Genomic DNA, 20,354 nt, shown 5'->3' with positions numbered 1-20,354 from the left:
GGTCTGAACACCCTCCTCCCCAAACTCTGGAAAAGGTCTGTTTAGATCCAAGCCTTGCGCCTACCCCTACGGTGGACCCTGCAGTGTCTCTAACAGTAAAAAAGAGACAGGACTCAACCAGAACGAATGTAAAAGAGATTCTCTAGTGAGGATGCTGCAAACAGCCTGTCCCTTTGGTTCCCCAGCTCCCAGCCTGTGCTGTCACAAACGGCCTCCCTAAGCCTTGTTCGCACTGAACAGTCACATGAAGAATGACTGTTCCCACCACAGGCTGGTCTGAACACTTCCACACATGGGGAAAAGTTGCATTTAGTCTTTGTGGCTCAGGCCCACAATACCCACCTGCAGATCGTTTTGTGTCCCAGCCTGCAGCTCTGTCTAGAGTGGTCTATTATACAGTCAGTGGCTGGAGACCATGCCTGGGATCATTTTGCCTTGCCCTGTAGGGGTCTGCCTGTTCCCACCACACTGGGTTATGAATGGAGCGAATACTGTACACTTGAACCATGCTGCATTCGGTGTCAGGATTTCACTGCTCAGTTTCACAGCCCAACAGGGCCAGGTTACAGCTCTTCCCAGCTATGAGAACATGAGCAGCAGCAGTAGGATCTTCGCAACCCCATCACCCCCAAATAACGACGTTGATCAGGAGAGTTACGTTCTTAAGGTCTGTGACTTGGGGCTGGGCACCACAGGGTGAGACACAGGGTTTCCCTCAGGCAAGAGATGTTTATCTGGCTGGCTGGCTACTTGTAAACTGAGCATTGTATGGTTCACAAGGGATGCCCATTTCCAGCCTGAGCTGAATGCCAGTGAAGGGATTGTGAAATCCTCCAGAGAGGGATTTACAGGAAAAAATAAACTGGCAGGAGTGAGTACTGTTTATCAGTGAAGACATAGATTTTTGGGCTGCAGCTGTAGGTCCAGAGCTATGCTCTGCATCCTCTATCGAAGGGACAAGCTGAGAGCATGGTTTGTTTCATGACAAAGGGATCACAGCCCACCTGGCTGAGAAATGCAGCTGAGCGATACTAAGTTCTAGAAGGTGTTTTATGGTTTTATTTTATATGTAACTCTTTGTTTCCCATACTTCCTTCAACTTGCCATTACTTGCATCTCTGTTCGTTGTTAAATACACATCTTGGTTTTATTACAAACATCTCTAAGCACCGTGTGTTGAGCGGAGTGGTGATTCGGAGGTGAAACAGGTAAGCTGGTGGGGTTACTCCTTTGGGCGTCTCAGAGCTATGAATTCTGTGAGTGCCCAAGGGAATGGGGGCTGGGCACTCTAGGTGGGATGCTTAGAGGACTCAGGGGCTGGGGTGTACGGGCCATTCCCCTGTACAGAGAAAGCAGGGCCTGCAGTGACCTGGAAGGCAGTGGTTGTGTTGCCAGAGGTTGGTGGAATTGGGAAACTGACCCACAGCAGGCACAGATGTGGTTCCCTCTCTCTACCAACAGGTGGAAGTAAGGTGCCTCCCAACTCTGAGTACCCACAGGAAGTGTCTCACAGGCACTGAATAGGAGGATGTGGCTACAGCATGATGTCCCTGCATGATCTCATTATGATTAGAAGTCTAGATGGGGCCTAACTGTGTCCTGTAACTGGGCTAAAGCTTTGGACAACCCCACTTATAGTAGGTCCCATTTACACTATAGCTTTTAACCACTTTTCAACCAAGTCCCCCTTTCTCAGGTATAATGGCATAATAGACTTAGCCTAAGGGCTTGTCTGCCCAGGGAAAGGTTTCAGAGTAGCAGCTGTGTTAGTCTGTATCCGCAAAAAGAAAAGGAGGACTTGTGGCACCTTAGAGACTAACAAATTTATTTGAGCATAAGCTTTCGTGAGCTACAGCTCACTTCATCGGATGCACAGGGAAAGTGACTGTCATAGCTATAGTGGAATAACTATAGACAAGCCCTAAGAGGAGAAATGGAGTTTGTTCTCCATGGCCCATTTGACCCACAGCCTCCCTGCTGAGACTGCCTAGCCAATGTAGACCCTCAAACTTGTTCCACACAGTCCTTTGAATGGCCCAGATGACAACAACTTGTAGCTATTACTGATCTGGGCTGAATGAACCTTACAGTTTCAGTGCCTACAGCTGGCCCTGAGGTTAAGGCACCGTTGCAGGACACAGAAGAGCTGTGTTCAGTTCACAGGTGTAACCTCCCTCAGTTCACCATCTGTAAAATGGGGAAATAATCCTTTCTTTGTCAGTTGTGTGTAATTAAACTGTAAGCTCTTTTAAAGGAGGGACTATCTCCCACTAAGTATATGTACACATCACAATGAAGCCCTGATCTTGGCAGGTGCCTTAAGGCACAGCTATAAGTAAAACTATTATATCACAGTCTAAGGCCAAGGTGCAAACTGTGGCGTGGGGTCAATTATTTACATCCCACAAGTTGTATGCCAAAACTGGGAAACAATTCATCAAATTAAAGACAGCCACAAGTAAAACCTGTACACAAATCTTAACTCAGCAATGAAAGATTTCTGCTAGGAACCAACTTCATCTTTAGAAACTGAATCAGCTTAAATTTAGGATAAAAACAAACCAAAAAAAAACCCCAAAACCATAAGCCTGTGTCCCATACACAGAGTATTTCCTACTCTTCAACTGATCCTCTTCTTTAAGCCATTTTTGCAAGAACAAACACTAATTGCTTTATAATCCAGCTCCCAGAGTAAACTTGGCTCCAGTATCTGAGGCTGACTTTGGAAGAAGCGTCACCTTACAAAGGAACAAAGCCCTGAATGCAATCAAACGTTGTATGATGATACTTGATGTGGCTCTGCATTGGCTGCCACCGAACATGCCTGGACATGAGCAGCTATTCCAATAAGCCCCACCCTACCCTGTCCCTGCTATTCACTTCCAGTCTCCCCAGCGCAGATCACCAACACCACACTCTGTGCTATGGAGAGGCAAACGTCTACAGGTCTCCTTTCCCCATCAAGCAGTTACATGGGACGTTCCTAAGAGAGGGTGGAAGCCACATAAAGGTCTTGAAGATGCAGACAAAGGTAACCTAAAATACTACTTAGCTCTTTTATTGGCTCAGTTCTAACATTAACCAAGTCATCCTCAGGACACCGGTGCAAGGTGAGTAAATAGCACATCATAATGTATTCGGTGAATGCTAATGCAGACCATTAAAACACAGAGACAAGATAAGAAAAATGTATTTCCTGGGGCTGAGGAGTTACTGACTTCTTGGAGCCATGGATAGATACTACAGAGGGCGTATGCATTCATGATTTCCTCTGCCTTTTGTCCTTCCAAATAACACTGCCCACTCTGTATTTCCAAAGCCCTGTACAAACATTAGCTAATTAAGCCTAATTGTACTTTGGCGAGGTAGAGCATAAGGATTATTATCCCCTTTCACAGACAGAAACAAATGATTAACTCCTTCTCTCAGTGCAGGATTATTCCTGTGGATTTACTAATGTAGTCCAGTTCCAACTTTCAGTAACGGAGCCCCCGGCTCCAGCATTTCCCGAAGGAGCCTAGGCTATCCCTCTTCCAGATTTAACTCTCTCCCGATCAGGAAGGTTTTCCAGGTATTCACTCTAAAATTCCCATTTCGTAACGTCACCCCCCTTGCTTGTAATTACCACTATGCTGGCCTCCTCCCATTTCCTAGATGGGTAAACGGAGGCAGGGAGAGGTGAAGCCCCAGAGCCTACTGCGGCCCCGAACTCCCACTGATTGCTGGGGGCAGAGCCCGACCCAAAGAGAGAAACGCCCCCCCGGGAGAGATGGCAATTCCCACAGCGTTTTCTGGGCCCCGTGAACCGGCTGGTCACAGACCGGGGAAGCGCTGCCCGGGATTGCGCGGAGGAGACATGTTTTAGGACTGGGGGAGGGGGAGAAGAGACTTTCTCCACCCCACGTGCCTCTCACCTGCCGCCGCTTAACAACCAATGTCCCGCCCGCCCCAATTAGCCTGGCCACGCCTCTCTCCTCCTCCCAGCGCAGCCCCGCCCCGTTCCCATTAGCCCCGCCCACCTCCCCAGGTAGAGGAAGGGAGGGTGGCGAGTTCCGCCCCGCTTCTGCCTTAGCCGGCCCGAGGGACAGGACGGATCCTGTGCGGGGCTGGGCGGTGAGTTGGGTTCCGCGGCCAAGGAGGGGTCACGGGGGCATTGCACGGGGGCGGGCTGGGGAGGGGCGTGCAAGGGGCAACTAAGGGGGAGCGGCGCGGCGCGGCAGGAGTGGGAGTTGAAGGGGGGCAGGGCGAAGGGGGCAGAGAGAGGCGGCGAATGCAGGGGGCAGCTGAGGGGGAAGGGGGTTGCAAGGCAATAGAGAGAGGAAGGGGGAGTTCAAGGGGGGCAGGGACAGGAGGGCGGGGCAAGGCGGCGAATGCAGGGGGCAGCTGAGGGGGAAGGGGCTTGTAAGGGGGCTGGGAGAGGAAGGGGGAGTTCAAGGGGGGCAGGGACAGGAGGGCGGGGCAAGGCGGCGAATGCAGGGGGCAGCTGAGGGGGAAGGGGCTTGTAAGGGGGCTGGGAGAGGAAGGGGGAGTTCAAGGGCGGCAGGGACAGGAGGGCGGGGCAAGGCGGCGAATGCAGGGGGCAGCTGAGGGGGAAGGGGGTTGCAAGGCAATAGGGAGAGGAAGGGGGAGTTCAAGGGGGACAGGGACAGGAGGGCGGGGCATGGCGGCGAATGCAGGGGGCAGCTGAGGGGGAAGGGGCTTGTAAGGGGGCTGGGAGAGGAAGGGGGAGTTCAAGGGGGGCAGGGACAGGAGGGCGGGGCAAGGCGGCGAATGCAGGGGGCAGCTGAGGGGGAAGGGGGTTGCAAGGCAATAGGGAGAGGAAGGGGGAGTTCAAGGGGGGCAGGGACAGGAGGGCGGGGCAAGGCGGCGAATGCAGGGGGCAGCTGAGGGGGAAGGGGGTTGCAAGGCAATAGGGAGAGGAAGGGGGAGTTCAAGGGGGGCAGGGACAGGAGGGCGGGGCAAGGCGGCGAATGCAGGGGGCAGCTGAGGGGGAAGGGGGTTGCAAGGCAATAGGGAGAGGAAGGGGGAGTTCAAGGGGGGCAGGGACAGGAGGGCGGGGCAAGGCGGCGAATGCAGGGGGCAGCTGAGGGGGAAGGGGCTTGTAAGGGGGCTGGGAGAGGAAGGGGGAGTTCAAGGGCGGCAGGGACAGGAGGGCGGGGCAAGGCGGCGAATGCAGGGGGCAGCTGAGGGAGAAGGGGGTTGCAAGGCAATAGGGAGAGGCGGGGGTTGCCAGGGGGAGCGGTGGGGCAGGCGGAGGAAGGCGTTTCCGGGGGCGGGGAGCGGGCAGAGTCCCGGCTCGCTGCACGTTGTGTCTGTAGCTACTTTGCTACTGAGCCTAGGCGCGCTGCTTCCTTCCTTGCTCGAACGGCTCCGGCCCGGCGCTTCCCTTCCCGGGGCCGGCTTTTCCCCTTCCGCCTCTTAGCCCTACTGAAACCAGCTTTTGGAATAGGTGGCTTTATTCTTTTCATAGTGATGCCATTCCTCTTCACACCCTTTTCCCCCACCAGGCTCTCAAATGAGGCTGTGAAGTGTGATCTTTTGGTGAAACGGCTCTTATTGGTGTCTTAATGTGTTACATAAAATTATCGATAATGTTTAAAGGCGCACAGTACAGTAGTTGCTGCGTAACTCTGGGCGTGAAGTAGGGTGACCAGACAGCAAGTGTGAAAAATCGGGACGGGGGTGGGGGGTAATAGGAGCCTATATAAGAAAAAGACCCAAAAATTCTGACTGTCTCTGTAGAGTCAGGACATCTGGTCACTCTAGTGTGAAGAAAGCTATTTTCTCTGATACTCATTCTACCCCCCACACACACACACACACCTTCTTATCAACTGTTTGAAATGGGCCACCCTGATTACCACTACAAATGTGACTTTTCCTCCTGTTAAAGTGGGCTATTATCGAATTTTCATTAGAATTGGTAAGGCAACTCATGTCTTTTCATGTACTAGGTATATATATCTTCCTACTGTATTTTCCACTCCATGCATCTGATGAAGTGGGTTGTAGCCCACGTAAGCTTATGCCCAGATAAATTTGTTAGTCTCTAAGGTGCCACAAGTGTAGGAACGCCAACTCCCTGAATGACGTTAGCTACCTCAACAGAAGCATTTTTTCAGTCAACCTAGCTGCGTCTACGCTGGGGGTCAGGTCACCATAGCTATGTCGATAAGGGATGTGATTTTTTTTTCACACCCCCTAACTGGCCGAGCTATATTGATCTAACTATTAAGTGTAGACTGAGCCTAGAAATGGCAGTGTTTTCACATCCACCTCAAACTGGTGTAAATGGCTATGCATAGTGCAGAGGCAATGGTGGGCAGGGTCCCACATCTTTTGAAATGTCAAGGCAACTTTTTAATCTCCCCATTTCTTACCAGCTCGCATGGGAAGGAGCACTCTGGGCTATGTGCACAAGTTTGTTTTGAAAATCTTTGAGCTAAACTGGCAACTTCCCCGCCCCCCCCTCCAACCCCGCCCCCGGGGAAGGATGCCAATGGTGGTGTGGTTTGTGCTAGCATGGTGAGTGCCTAATACGAGAGTTTAATCTAGCTTGTCTCTAGTATATTGCTGGGTATAAAAATTTTTTATTAGCAAGGGTTGTTAGATCAGAGGTTCTCAAACTGAGATCCGTGGACTACCAGTGGTCCACGAGCTCCATTCAGGTGGTCTGCAGAAAGTTCCCTCTAAGGTGCATGCCTGGGCAGCTGCACACAAGAGAATGAAGGGCCACCCACCTAATTAGTGGAGCCACACAGGTGTGGCTCCACTAATTAGGTGCCTGGACCCTTGAGAAGATGCACATGTAAGGTGAGGTGGGGGTCGGAGGGGGGGATAGTGGGTAGGGGACGGAGCAGTGGGGTGAGAAGAGGGGTGGGGGGAATTTGGGATGTGCAGGGCTGCAGTGGCCAGAAATAGAGGCAACTTTCCCCAGCTCCAGGGCTGTGGCTGCCAGAGAGACACCCTCCTCCTTCCCAGCCCCAGCTCAGGGGCTGCCGTGGTGGGGGAGAGACCCTCCTCCTTCCCAGGCCCAGCTCGGGGGCTGCTGCGGCAGGGGAGAGGGCACATCCATCACATTAGAAAGGTAAGACTACTGATATTAAAATGAGTTGTGTGCTTTTATTTGTAGAACAAACAAAAGTTTCAGGTTTTTTTATATATAGCGCTTTTATCCAAAATACTTTACAATAGTTAGCTAATGGTACAAACAACATTTGGAAAGATCATTAAGTGGACCATCAGCAATTTTCAAGTGGTCTGTGGGGGGAAAAAAAAAGAAGTTTGAGAACCACTGTGTTAGACAATAGGACCCTTCTGATGCTTCACCAATATTCAAATGAGGTACAAAATAGTACAGATGCTTAAATGGGTTTTCCTTATTGGTAGTGTCACACTTCAGCAAAACAGCTTCCCCAGCTGCAGACTTAGTTTTAATTGAAAACTATTTTTGACATTTGTATATGCTGTCTGCTTCTCTTCCCACTCCCTCTCAGCCTTCTCGATGTTGCATTGAGTAAACTGGGTGCAGCTTTTCTGTAAGGCTGGGTTTTACATGAATGCTATTGCGTAACAAAAAGACACAAACAGTTAGCACTTCCATGGTCATGCAAAGCAATTGAATCATCGGTGACAATTGGGAAAGGATCTGGAAAACTGGTTAGAGAAACACATGATGCCGCGAATGGAATTCCCACTTAAAGGGAAGAAATTGGTGAGAGAACCTATTTTATCCAGCAGTCTTTCTTTTCTTAGCAATACTGGTGCCAGACTTAAGAAATGTTACTTGTTTATTTGGATGTGTTGAGCAGACTCTTCTGGTCCTGGATGTAAACCGGTGCTGACTTGCCTAGCTAGAAAACTAGGGGTATGTCTACACTACGAAATCAGGTCAACTTTATAGAAGTCGTTTTTTTAGAAATCGGTTTTATATATTCGAGCGTGTGTCCCCACAGAAAATGCTCTAAGTGCATTAAGTGCAGTAACTCGGCGGAGTGCTTCCACAGTACCGAGGCAAGCGTCAACTTCCGGAGCGTTGCACTGTGGGTAGCTATCCTGCAGTCTCCGCTGCTCATTGGAATTCTGGGTTGAGATCCCAGTGCCTGATTGGGCTAAAACATTGTCGTGGGTAGTTCTGGGTACATATCATCAGGCCCCCATTCCCTCCCTCCCTCCGTGAAAGCAAGGGCAGACAATCGTTTCGTGCCTTTTTTCCTGAGTTACCTGTGCAGACGCCATACCACGGCAAGCATGGAGCCTCCTCAGGTAACTGTCACCGTATGTCTCCTGGGTACTGGCAGACACGGTACTGCATTACTACACAGTAGCAGCAACCCATTGCCTTCTGGCAGCAGACAGTGCAATATGACTGGTAGCCGTCATAGTCATGTCCGAGGTGCTCCTGGCCGTATCGGCCGGGAGCGCCTGGACAGACATGGGCGCAGGGACTAAGTTTGGAGTGACTTGACCAGGTCATTCTCTTTAGTCCTGCAGTCAGTCCTATTGAACCATCTTATGGTGAGCAGGCAGGCAATACGGATTGCTAGCATTCGTACTGTACCATCTTCTGCCCGGCAGGCAAGAGATGGGGATGGCTAGCAGTCATATTGCACCATCTTCTGCCGGGCAGCCATGAGATGTGGATGGTTTGCAGTCCTTCTGCACCATCTGCTGCCAGCCAAAGATCTAAAAGATAGATGGAGTGGATCAAAAAAAGAAATAGACCAGATTTGTTTTGTACTCATTTGCTTCCCCCCCTCCCCTGACTAGGGGACTCATTCCTCTAGGTCACACTGCAGTCACTCACAGAGAAGGTGCAGCAAGGTAAATCTAGCCATGTATCAATCAGAGGCCAGGCTAACCTCCTTGTTCCAATAAGAACAATAACTTAGGTGCACCATTTCTTATTGGAACCCTCCGTGAAGTCCTGCCTGAAATACTCCTTGATGTAAAGCCACCCCCTTTGTTGATTTTTAGCTCCCTGAAGCCAACCCTGTAAGCCGTGTCGTCAGTCGCCCCTCCCTCCGTCAGAGCAATGGCAGACAATTGTTCCGTGCCTTTTTTCTGTGCGGATGCCATACCAAGGCAAGCATGGAGGCCGCTCAGCTCACTTTGGCAATTAGGAGCACATTAAACACCACACGCATTATCCAGCAGTATATGCAGCACCAGAACCTGGCAAAGCAATACCGGGTGAGGAGGCGACGTCAGTGCGGTCATGTGAGTGATCAGGACATGGACACAGATTTCTCTGAAAACATGGGCCCTGCCAATGCATGCATCATGGTGCTAATGGGGCAGGTTCATGCTGTGGAACGCCGATTCTGGGCACAGGAAACAAGCACAGACTGGTGGGACCGCATAGTGTTGCAGGTCTGGGACGATTCCCAGTTGCTGCGAAATTTTCGCATGCGTAGGGGCACTTTCATGGAACTTTGTGACTTGCTTTCCCCTGCCCTGAAGCGCATGAATACCAAGATGAGAGCAGCCCTCGCAGTTGAGAAGCGAGTGGCGATAGCCCTGTGGAAGCTTGCAATGCCAGACAGCTACCGGTCAGTTGGGAATCAATTTGGAGTGGGCAAATCTACTGTTGGAGCTGCTGTGATGCAAGTAGCCCACGCAATCAAAGATCTGCTGATATCAAGGGCAGTGACCCTGGGAAATGTGCAGGTCATAGTGGATGGCTTTGCTGCAATGGGATTCCCTAACTGTGGTGGGGCCATAGACGGAACCATTATCCCTATCTTGGCACTGGAGCACCAAGCTGGCGAGTACATAAACCGCAAGGGGTACTTTTCAGTAGTGCTGCAAGCTCTGGTGGATCACAAGGGACGTTTCACCAACATCAACGTGGGATGGCCGGGAAAGGTACATGACGCTCGCATCTTCAGGAACTCTGGTCTGTTTCAAAAGCTGCAGGAAGGGACTTTATTCCCAGACCAGAAAATAACTGTTGGGGATGTTGAAATGCCTATATGTATCCTTGGGGACCCAGCCTACCCCTTAATGCCATGGCTCATGAAGCCGTACACAGGCAGCCTGGACAGTAGTCAGGAGCTGTTCAACTACAGGCTGAACAAGTGCAGAATGGTGGTAGAATGTGCATTTGGACGTTTAAAGGCACGCTGGCGCAGTTTACTGACTCGCTTAGACCTCAGCGAAACCAATATTCCCACTGTTATTACTGCTTGCTGTGTGCTCCACAATATCTGTGAGAGTAAGGGGGAGACGTTTATGGCGGGGTGGGAGGTTGAGGCAAATCGCCTGGCTGCTGGTTACGCGCAGCCAGACACCAGGGCGGTTAGAAGAGCACAGGAGGGCGCGGTACGCATCAGAGAAGCTTTGAAAACGAGTTTCATGACTGGCCAGGCTACGGTGTGAAAGTTCTGTTTGTTTCTCCGTGATGAAACCCCCCGCCCCTTGGTTCACTCTACTTCCCTGCAAGCTAACCACCCTCCCCTCCTCCCTTTAATCATTGCTTGCAGAGGCAATAAAGTCATTGTTGCTTCACATTCATGCATTCTTTATTCATTCTCACACAAATAGGGGGATGACTACCAAGGTAGCCCAGGAGGGGTGGTGGAGGAGGGAAGGAAAATGCCACACAGCACTTTAAAAGTTTACAACTTTAAAATTTATTGAATGCCAGCCTTCTTTTTTTGAGCAATCCTCTGTGGCGGAGTGGCTGGTTGGCCGGTGGCCCCCCCACTGCGTTCTTGGGCGTCTGGGTGTGGAGGCTATGGAACTTGGGGAGGAGGGTGGTTGGTTACACAGGGGCTGTAGTGGCAGTCTGTGCTCCAGCTGCCTTTGCTGCAGCTCAACCATACACTGGAGCATACTGGTTTGATCCTCCAGCAGCCTCAGCATTGAATCCTGCCTCCTCTCATCACGCTGCCGCCACATTTCAGCTTCAGCCCTGTCTTCAGCCCGCCACTTACTCTCTTCAGCCCACCACCTCTCCTCCCGGTCATTTTGTGCTTTCCTGCACTCTGACATTATTTGCCTCCACGCATTCGTCTGTGCTCTGTCAGTGTGGGAGGACAGCATGAGCTCGGAGAACATTTTATCTCGAGTGCGTTTTTTTTTTCTTTCTAAGCTTCACTAGCCTCTGGGAGGGAGAAGATCCTGTGATCATTGAAAGACATGCAGCTGGTGGAGAAAAAAAAAGGGACAGCGGTATTTAAAAAGACACATTTTATAAAACAGTGGCTACACTCTTTCAGGGTAAACCTTGCTGTTAACATTACATACATAGCACATGTGCTTTCGTTACAAGGTCGCATTTTGCCTCCCCCTACCGCATGGCTACCCCCTCAACCCTCCCCCCTCCCCGTGGCTAACAGCGGGGAACATTTCTGTTCAGCCACAGGTAAGCAGCCCAGCAGGAACGGGCTCCTCTAAGTGTCCCCTGAAGAAAAGCACCCTATTTCAACCAGGTGACCACGAATGATATCTCACTCTCCTGAGGATAACACAGAGAGATAAAGAACGGATGTTGTTTGAACGCCAGCAAACATACACTGCAATGCTTTGTTGTGCAATGATTCCCGAGTACGTGTTACTGGCCTGGAGTGGTAAAGTATCCTACCATGGAGGACGCAATAAGGCTGCTCTCCCCAGAAACCTTTTGCAAAGGCTTTGGGAGTACATCTAGGAGAGCCGCGAATGCCAGGGCAAAGTAATCCTTTCACATGCTTGCTTTTAAACCATGTATAGTATTTTAAAAGGTACACTAACCGGAGGTCCCTTCTCCGCCTGCCGGGTCCAGGAGGCAGCTTTGGGTGGGTTCAGGGGGTACTGGCTCCAGGTCCAGGGTGAGAAACAGTTCCTGGCTGTCGGGAAAACCGGTTTCTCCGCTTGCTTGCTGTGAGCTATCTACAACCTCATCATCTTCTTCTTCTTCTTCGTCCCCAAAACCTGCTTCCGTGTTGCCTCCATCTCCATTGAAGGAGTCAAACAACACGGCTGGGGTAGTGATGGCTGAACCCCCTAAAATGGCATGCAGCTCATCATAGAAGCGGCATGTTTGGGGCTCTGACCCGGAGCGGCTGTTCGCCTCTCTGGTTTTCTGGTAGGCTTGCCTCAGCTCCTTAAGTTTCACGCGGCACTGCTTCGGGTCCCTGTTATGGCCTCTGTCCTTCATGCCCTGGGAGATTTTGACAGAGGTTTTGGCATTTCAGAAACTGGAACGGAGTTCTGATAGCACGGATTCCTCTCCCCATACAGCGATCAGATCCCGTACCTCCCGTTGGGTCCATGCTGGAGCTCTTTTGCGATTCTGGGACTCCATCATGGTTACCTCTGCTGATGAGCTCTGCATGGTCACCTGCAGCTTGCCACGCTGGCCAAACAGGAAATGAGATTCAAAAGTTCACGGTTCTTTTCCTGTCTACCTGGCCAGTGCATCTGAGTTGAGAGTGCTGTCCAGAGCGGTCACAATGGAGCACTCTGGGATAGCTCCCGGAGGCCAATACCGTCGAATTGTGTCCACAGTACCCCAAATTCGTCCCGGCAAGGCCGATTTAAGCGCTAATCCACTTGTTAGGGGTGGAGTAAGGAAATTGATTTTAAGAGCCCTTTAAGTCGAAATAAAAGGCTTCATCGTGTGGACGGGTGCAGGTTTACATCGATTTAACGCTGCTAAATTCGACCTAAAGTCCTAGTGTAGACCAGGGCTAGCATTGTTTGGCTGCACGAACTTCACTTGGTAAAATATCTCTGCAGACATATTTCCTTTCCCTTTCTACTAGATAACAGTGGGGGCTAATGGCTGAAAACTTTTTTCTGTTTGGGTTTTTCAAGCTTTCATATGGGCTCGTAATTCTGAAGCCTGTCGGGAGCAAATCCCTTTACGTCTTGGGGGAAAAACTAAAACAAATAATGTAACTGTCACTTAAATGCAGCCACAGGGGAAGGAAAGAGGCTGGCTGTTCTCTTCCTCAGTGTGAATTTTGTCATTCTCCCCATCCCCCCCCCCCCCCCCATTACAATAAACTTGGAAGGCTGACCTTTAGCCGCCCACATCTTCCTACATGCCTTTGTGCTGTAATGGTCACTTCTCATGGGGATTTCCAAAGTGAGCTCATGAGCACATGCTGCTGGTCTAGGCTTGCAGAACCCTGTGGGCACAGAAGGAAGCTCCCCATCCATTTGGACTGTCCCTGTAATTCCCTTCTAGTCTGGGAGGCGAAGAGCAATCTTGTCTTGGTTACAGGAGTACTACCCCATTCTTCCCTAATGGGTAGGCAGCGGGATAACTGCAGTGCTTTGCCCTCTCAGAGCCTTTTGTGTGTCCGTGAAGTCTAGGCTTCCTCTAAGCAGGGCTACCACTAAAGTCCTGTGTGGCCCTGTGTGAAACAATGCATGGAGGGCCCCATTCACCTCTTCCCCCCAGTTGCTCCCTGCTCTTTTTGCGGCTCTGCACGAAGTTGGTATAGCTTCCCAGTCTCTGACGATGCACTAAGCGGGGGGGGGGGGGGGTGTAGAATTGTCCCTGTTGGCTGCTTGTCTGACTCTCGTGAAGTTTCAGCCTTAAAGTTCTTTCCAGAATGGGCAAGTTCATGCCCTTGTCAAATACACACAACCTTTAACGGTAGGTAAGCCTCTTGCCGCTGATCCTTCACTGCGCGTGCCGAGTTGCTGTTGCCAATTAATCTTCCATCAGCTACCGTGGAACGTTAGTACATACTGCGCTTGTGCTTTCGCAGCTCAGCGGGTGGCTCCTCCCTGGCCGTTCCCGAAATATTCACTAGAATGCGGGTGGCTAAAAGGACAGTGTTCGTACGATGGGCTCTCTGTGTTCCGAGAGACAAGGACGCCTGTACTGATGCAGCAGTGCAAACGCTCAGCACAGATGTGCTGCGTGGCGCCGGTGTGCTTATGCCGGGGGCCGTCGCACCCTTGAACCTTGGGAGTTTGTGCTAGTATAACTATATTGCTGCAAACTCCACGCTAGAGACAAGCCCCGCCCTGTCTGACCCCCACATGCACCTCCCACCTTGTGAAGACAGACTACACGGTGCTGCATTTTCTGTGTAACAAGAAGTTGCCCTGGGATGCTCCACAGAGTGACACTGCAAAGGAACAATATATATCAGTTTATGCTTTCACTGCCTCAGCTCTTAAATTGAAAAGGCCATAGCTCACGTGGCTGAGCCTAAATCTATACCTAGGAGATTTGGTTAGCCATGTCATTCTGCCTGCAGTGCTGCCCCTCAGCTCTGATTTGTGGGTCAGCAGGGTATTGCAATGTGAAAATTGTGGGAGGAAAAAGGGATAAGTAGGGAGGTGGCAAAGTTTGCCAGTGACACAGAATAGTTAAGTCCAAAGCAAACTGCAAAGAGTTACAAAGGGATCTCACAAAACTGGGTGACCGGCCGACAAAATGGCAGATGAAATTCAATATTGATAAATGCAAAGTAATGCACATTGGAAAACATAATCCCAACTCTACGCACAAAATTGATGGGCTCTAAATTAGCTATTGCCACTCAAAAAAAGAGATCTTTGAATCATTGTGGATAGTTCTTTGAAGACATCAACTCAATGGGCAGTGACAGTCAAAAAAGCAAACAATGTTAGAACCATTAGGAAAGAGAGAAGACAGAAAATATGATGATGCTGTAATATAAATACACTGTGAATACTGTGTGTGGTTCTGATCACCCCCATCTAAAAAAAATATACTGGAGATGGAAAAGATACAGAACAGTTTCCATATAAAGACTGGGACTTGTCAGCTTGGAAAAGAGATGACTATGTGAGGATACAATAGAGGTCTATACAATCATAAGTGGCTTGGAGAAAGTAAATAAGGAAATGTTATTTACCCCTTCGTATAACACAACTAGAGGTCACCCCATTAAATTAATAGGCAGCAGGTTTAAAATAAACACAAAGTACTTTGTCACACAACTCAGTCAGCCTATAGAACTTGTTGCCAGGGGATGTTGTGGAGGCCAAAACTATAAGTGGGTTCAAAAAAGAATTAGATAATTCATGGAAGATGGGTCCATCAATGGTTATTAGCAAGCACGATCAGAAATGCAACCCCACGCTTATTAACCTTGATAGTTTCTGTATTAACCATTAGAGTCATCTATAGATTGGGACTAACTTTGTGCCTTAATGCAAGACTGTAGTTACTGACCTGGGGCTCTGTATATGGAGAGAAGAGGAAAAGAATTAGTCTCTAATCTAGACTCTGAATCCCACAACATGAAATGTTTCATTTTTGTTAAGGCTGCCTCTTGCTACAATTTAAAAAAAAAAATTGCTTTGGAAGCAAGTAATTGGGTTAGTTTGATCTTATTTAAAACCTCTTGCTTCTAATAACCAGCTACTCAGACGCTATAAATTTCCTGTCACAAAAACAAGATTGATAATACAGACTCAAGTGCCGCTCTGCAGCGGTCAGCCTCTCACAATGTATATGTTTTCCTAGTTTTCCGATACTGCTCCTCACTTTGACATACAATTACCTGCTGTTCCAGTCATTGGCTTCTTCCAAGCAAGTTTTTCTGCTGGTGAATGGTGTGAATAAACTTTGATCGGGGACTAGACTGAGTTCACCTAAATTCAGTCCATTTGTGACTGCCAGGAATCCAAGGTGGTTCAGGTAGGAGGGTTTTTTTAATGGCTTTGCTTTCTATGCAACAACTGAGGATGTTGCAAACACCTAAAGCCATGCTTGAGGTGCATTTAATGGGAAAACAGAAGACTTCAATTGGAGGCCTGGTATGTGAAAAAGGAGCAATTATTTAATATTGATGTAATTACTCTGTGTGCACTGTTGTCTAGGGATCATAAACACTTTTACTTAATTAAAAGCTTTTCAGCTCATCACCAACAAGCCCCTGCTTCCCTGCCAGGTCAGTGTAGTGTTCACTTCATATGACACTAAATCTGTGCCTTTCTGAGAGGTATTGGACCAATTATTCTTGTAAATCAGAATCCAGGGCTCTAGGGGGACTTGCTAGCTTCCTGCTCACTGTTGTGGGAGCATTATGGTGCTTTGGTAACAATTTGCTATCCTCCATCATTCTAGTGAGTGCAGAAGGTGTCCTTTTAAAAATACCCTTTTCCTCTTTCTCTAAATAGCGCACCGACACCTGGTTTGCTGTCCTCTGACTTAATTTCTCATTTAGTCACTCACTTCAAATATATACAGGGAAGGGGAGGAAAGACCTAGCTCACTATTTCCCTGGAGTATTACCAGCAAGATCTGCATCTGAGGCTGAGAAAAAGGATGTTGGACTTAATCCCTGTGCAAGCTGGTTTTTTGTGATATGATAAGGAAGCTTTGTCTAGGGGCTGGACCATGACACTGCCAGCCAGGACTCCTGATTCTATTTCTGGCTTTGTCTGTCTTTTGCTATGTGGCCTTGGGCAAGTCCGTTAGGCTCAGATACTCAGAGATATCCTCCACTGAAGTAATTGGGAATTAGACACCTCAGGTTCTGGGCTTTAACCTCTCTCTTATCAGGCCTGCTTGATACTTAATATAGGAGTGTTTGTCACACTCCTGATGTGAATGTGCTGTACAGGTGTAAAAAGTGAGTTGCAGTGGGGAGGCTCACCTCTGCTCTTAAGGTGGCACAGTGCATCTACACTAAGGGTTTGCACCAATACACCCCTCTTCTCCCCCCCCCCCCCCAAAAAAATATCCCCAGTGCAGACAAGGCCTTGGCCTCTTCTGGTGCAAAGAGAGGCTGTGTGGGTTTTTTTTTTTAAATCCATCTGGCAGGTGCATTGTGAGGCTTACTCTCCATAAAGCACTCTCAGATCTTCAGATACTTTGTGCTTATATAGTACATTTAATCATAATGTTTGCTGCTGGATCCGTGCCTGGTATCTCAGCAAAACCTTGATGCATTTCTATACTCTCCTTTTTCTTGATTTCAGCAGGCTGCTGTTCTTTCCCCAGTCTATACAGAGTGCCCTCTGGGGGCTGTTGAGTAGGTGCTGTGGGGGCAGGGTGGGATGGATGTGCATTGTCCTTCTGCCATAGGTGTGCACACATACACTGCTCTGTGGGCAATCCACAGGAAGGTTGGAAAAGCCACCTTCTATGCTATCAAACTCACTTCTAAGAGAGGTTCCAGGGACATTTGCTGCTGGAAGAGTCCCTGGCAGTGTGGGGCAGGAAGCCCAGGTGCTGGGCCGATTTGTCTGCCTCCATGGGTCCCTCCTAACTGTAGGCCCAGCCTCTGAGAAGGACCCTCTCCCAAGAGAATTCAGAGGGCCCTGCACAGGATGGGGGCTCTCTTCCCCTGGGGTTCATCTGGCCCATAGAACAGCTGGAGTCTGAAGCACAGACCTGGCTTACTCTGTATGTTCCCAGTTCTGGCTTTTTGGAGTGGCTCAGGCTCTGAAGTTGCAAACTGGCAGCGTCTGTGAATGCAGCATTCGCTCCCCTGGGCAGCATGTTGGGGTGGATGAATGCCTCGGTGGGAAGCCTGGATTATAGTTTTCATATTGCTTCTTGTTTTACGAAGCTTTTCTCCATTGCAAAGGGATGTTGTGGGGAGGTTTTCTTTAAACCTTCGGTGAGGGACTGAGCGGAACGCAGTTCAGATGGAAACACTAGGACAAGCTTGGCAAGCAGCTCTCCCCTGAGGCTGTCAAAGGGCTCTCTTCATAGCACACAGATGGCTCGAGCAGAGAACTTTATCTTGGCTGCACTAATGCTCTGGGAAACCGTGCTGCTCACTAAAATGCTTGTGTAGAGGAGGGGAATGGCACCTTGCCAGCATGCAGGCAGATAGCAAGTGTCCATACAGAATTACACATGCTGCTTCTCTTCAAGTCTGCCTTCTAGCTGGATGCAGTAGCCTGCTTGTGCCAATACCTGCTGAAAGAATAGGGTACAGAGCAACACGATGCAAAGCTGGCTTCTTCGAAGAAAATGAGAACACCCTTTCTGTGCATGAGCTAATGTACATCAAAGCTCTCTGTAAAATTGCGCTAACACTAGGCTGGAAGCAGGCATAATGTGTAACCTGCTCCAACCCAGCTCTGTCCTGAGCTCCGCTGCCCCGTGTTCTCCACTGAGTGTTGACTGTGTCTACACACAAGGAGTTGACGCCTTGTTCTAGCCCCTTCCTTTCCCCCAAGCTGCGTGTGAGCTTGGCGCAGCTAAATATTCCACCTACATTCTCTTGCTGGGCTGCAAACATTTCCCTGGGGTGTTTGCCACCCAAATGTTGCAGCATTGTGCTAATGTATGAGAGCCGCACCATGAGACTGTTTTCATTGGCAGATGGAATAAGCCGCAAGAAGTCAATTACATATTTAAGTCTTTAATGTCAATTATCCTGCTAGTGGCACGATGAGCACTTGTTTTAGGTGATGGCTTTTAACCAAACTGCTTCCCATAAAAGTCCGAGCTTTTCTCCCTGAATCCTTTGCGTTCAAGTGGCTCAGGTGAGAAGTGGTAATATGTTCATTGGTCTCCTGTCTCTGTTCCTAGTGGCCATCTGTTACCCATCTTGTGGTGATTTTTACTGTCACGATAGTACCAAGCGGGTGCTGACAAGATAGGGGATGGGATTAGGCAGGTTAGGGACTGGGCCCCAGGTCAGGAAACACGTGCTTGAGACCCCAATGATTTAAGCATGCGCTAAAGTGCTTTTGTCACTAGGGATGCTCTCCTGTTGGCCAGCTGCATGCAAGAAGCTTGCCTGTTGCCTGCCGGTGGTATCCATGGGCCAGTGCTGTTTAATTCTATGACTTTTTAAAGCTTTACTGTATGTATATGTTTGCTAGGGGAGTGATGGGTGCCCATAGTACAGGTCAAGAACCCCTCACCCTTCCTGATGCCCTTCAAGTGGCTTTCAGGCATGTTCCACCTTTATCTGAACGGGAGGGAGAACTGTTAGAAAAGGCATGATGAGAAATTGCTGGAGAATAAGCAACGTGCTAAGCCAGAGGGGCCTGGTGTGAAGCTGTCATGCAGCCAGCCAATTATTACGTGTGCTATATACTCTGGCCCCAAATGATCCACACAGGAAACCCCCCTGCATAAGTGCAGAGTCCCAAGGATGCCTGCACTGGAGTAGCAGGTAGGGTGCAGGACTGGGACTTGGGAGACTCCTGACTCTGGCCTTGACCTGCTTGGGTGACCATGAGCAAATCACTGCCCAGCTCTTTGCCTCAGTTTCCCCATCTGTCAAATGATGATACTTTATACTGACCTCCTTTTGTAAAGTGCGTTGAGCAATATGGATGAAAAGCGCTATACGACAACTAGGTCAGGGCTGTTTGCATGGGGCATTGTTATGGTCCCTCCTGTTCTGCTGATGACCCTTTTGGCTTAAATGAAAAAGTACAGGCGTAGGCCAGGACTTTCAAACAGCAAGTGGGGTGCTCTGTGCAGTCTGAAAATCCAGACAGTTATGTAGAGGGAGATTTTCAAAGGCACAAATGGGGAATGATGCACACTTATTATTTGCTTATGCACCTAATTCCTGGCATGGCATTTCAAAAATGTTGGTCCTAAAATATTTCAAATTATTTGGAAAAATATACAAGGTGACACAACAAATCAGAGAGCTCAGCTTTAACCTGCAGTGTGATGAGTCACAGAGTGGTGGAAGTGATGGTTTTTTCTTGTCAGGGTGACGCTTGTTTGGGAGAAGAGGGCTTGGCTACTGGGACAACGATTTTGCAGCTGTTAAGTCTTCAGTTTTTCAAAGCAGCAATTTGGGGACATTTTGGAAGGCTCCAGCAGGAAGGTGCCTTCTTGCCTGAAGTTAAAGCATCACTTTGAAACTGCAGAACTGGCTCCTCCTGCCTTTAAAATTGTACAGACTTGGCTTCTTCCTGGTACACGGACCGCTGCAAATCTTGAGGTGTAATTGAACTCTGTCTCATCAATGTTTTGTAATTTCACTTACTAACTGGTTTGGCAGCCTCTCTCAGAGCTGGAAGCCACTGTGCTAGCTTGTCTGCCTCCCATCCTGGGAAGCTTAAAAAAATCATTTGTTGGCAGTTCATCGGCTTAGGGACAGGAAGCTGGGTAGCTAGAGATGTCTCGGTGTGTAAACTGAGTTTCCCTGAAAGCAGGATAGTCAAGTGCGACACAGCACACCTTTACATGCTGACTGAGTGATCCCTGCCTTAGCATGGGTAAGCTGTTCAACTCCAGGCTTGTGTTGTGATTGTATCAAAAGGAGCAGTCTCTGCCAGGTGTACTTGTACTAAGCAGTACCGTTCACAGACCCAAGCAGCACACCCACAGAGTTCCCAGCCGATGTGTCTGTAATTGTGTGTGTAACTTTCCAGAGTGGGCGCTTCTCTGGCAAGCACAATACGTGGATCTGAAAACTTCCTTGCACGTTCACGTGCTGCCTCAT

General features: G+C 49.3%; 1 protein-coding gene across 3 annotated transcripts in view; it reads left to right on the top strand.

The window, feature by feature from the left end:
• Positions 1-2,893: 2,893 nt before the first annotated feature.
• Positions 2,894-20,354, top strand: part of RHBDF2 (rhomboid 5 homolog 2) — an 84,131-nt gene continuing 66,670 nt past the window's right edge. For 2 of the 3 annotated variants that reach the window (XM_073310153.1, XM_073310151.1), the window contains exon 1: positions 4,023-4,113. The gene's annotated coding sequence lies outside the window, so the exon portion shown is untranslated. Of the gene's footprint in view, positions 3,032-4,022; positions 4,114-20,354 lie in introns of those variants that run through there. The other variant, XM_073310152.1, reaches the window with a different exon arrangement.

This window comes from Lepidochelys kempii, chromosome 14, assembly GCF_965140265.1.
Source record: "Lepidochelys kempii isolate rLepKem1 chromosome 14, rLepKem1.hap2, whole genome shotgun sequence".
Classification (NCBI taxonomy): domain Eukaryota; kingdom Metazoa; phylum Chordata; order Testudines; family Cheloniidae; genus Lepidochelys; species Lepidochelys kempii.
The sequence above is the reverse complement of the archived record's forward strand: the minus strand, read 5'-3'. Positions and strand labels throughout refer to the sequence as shown.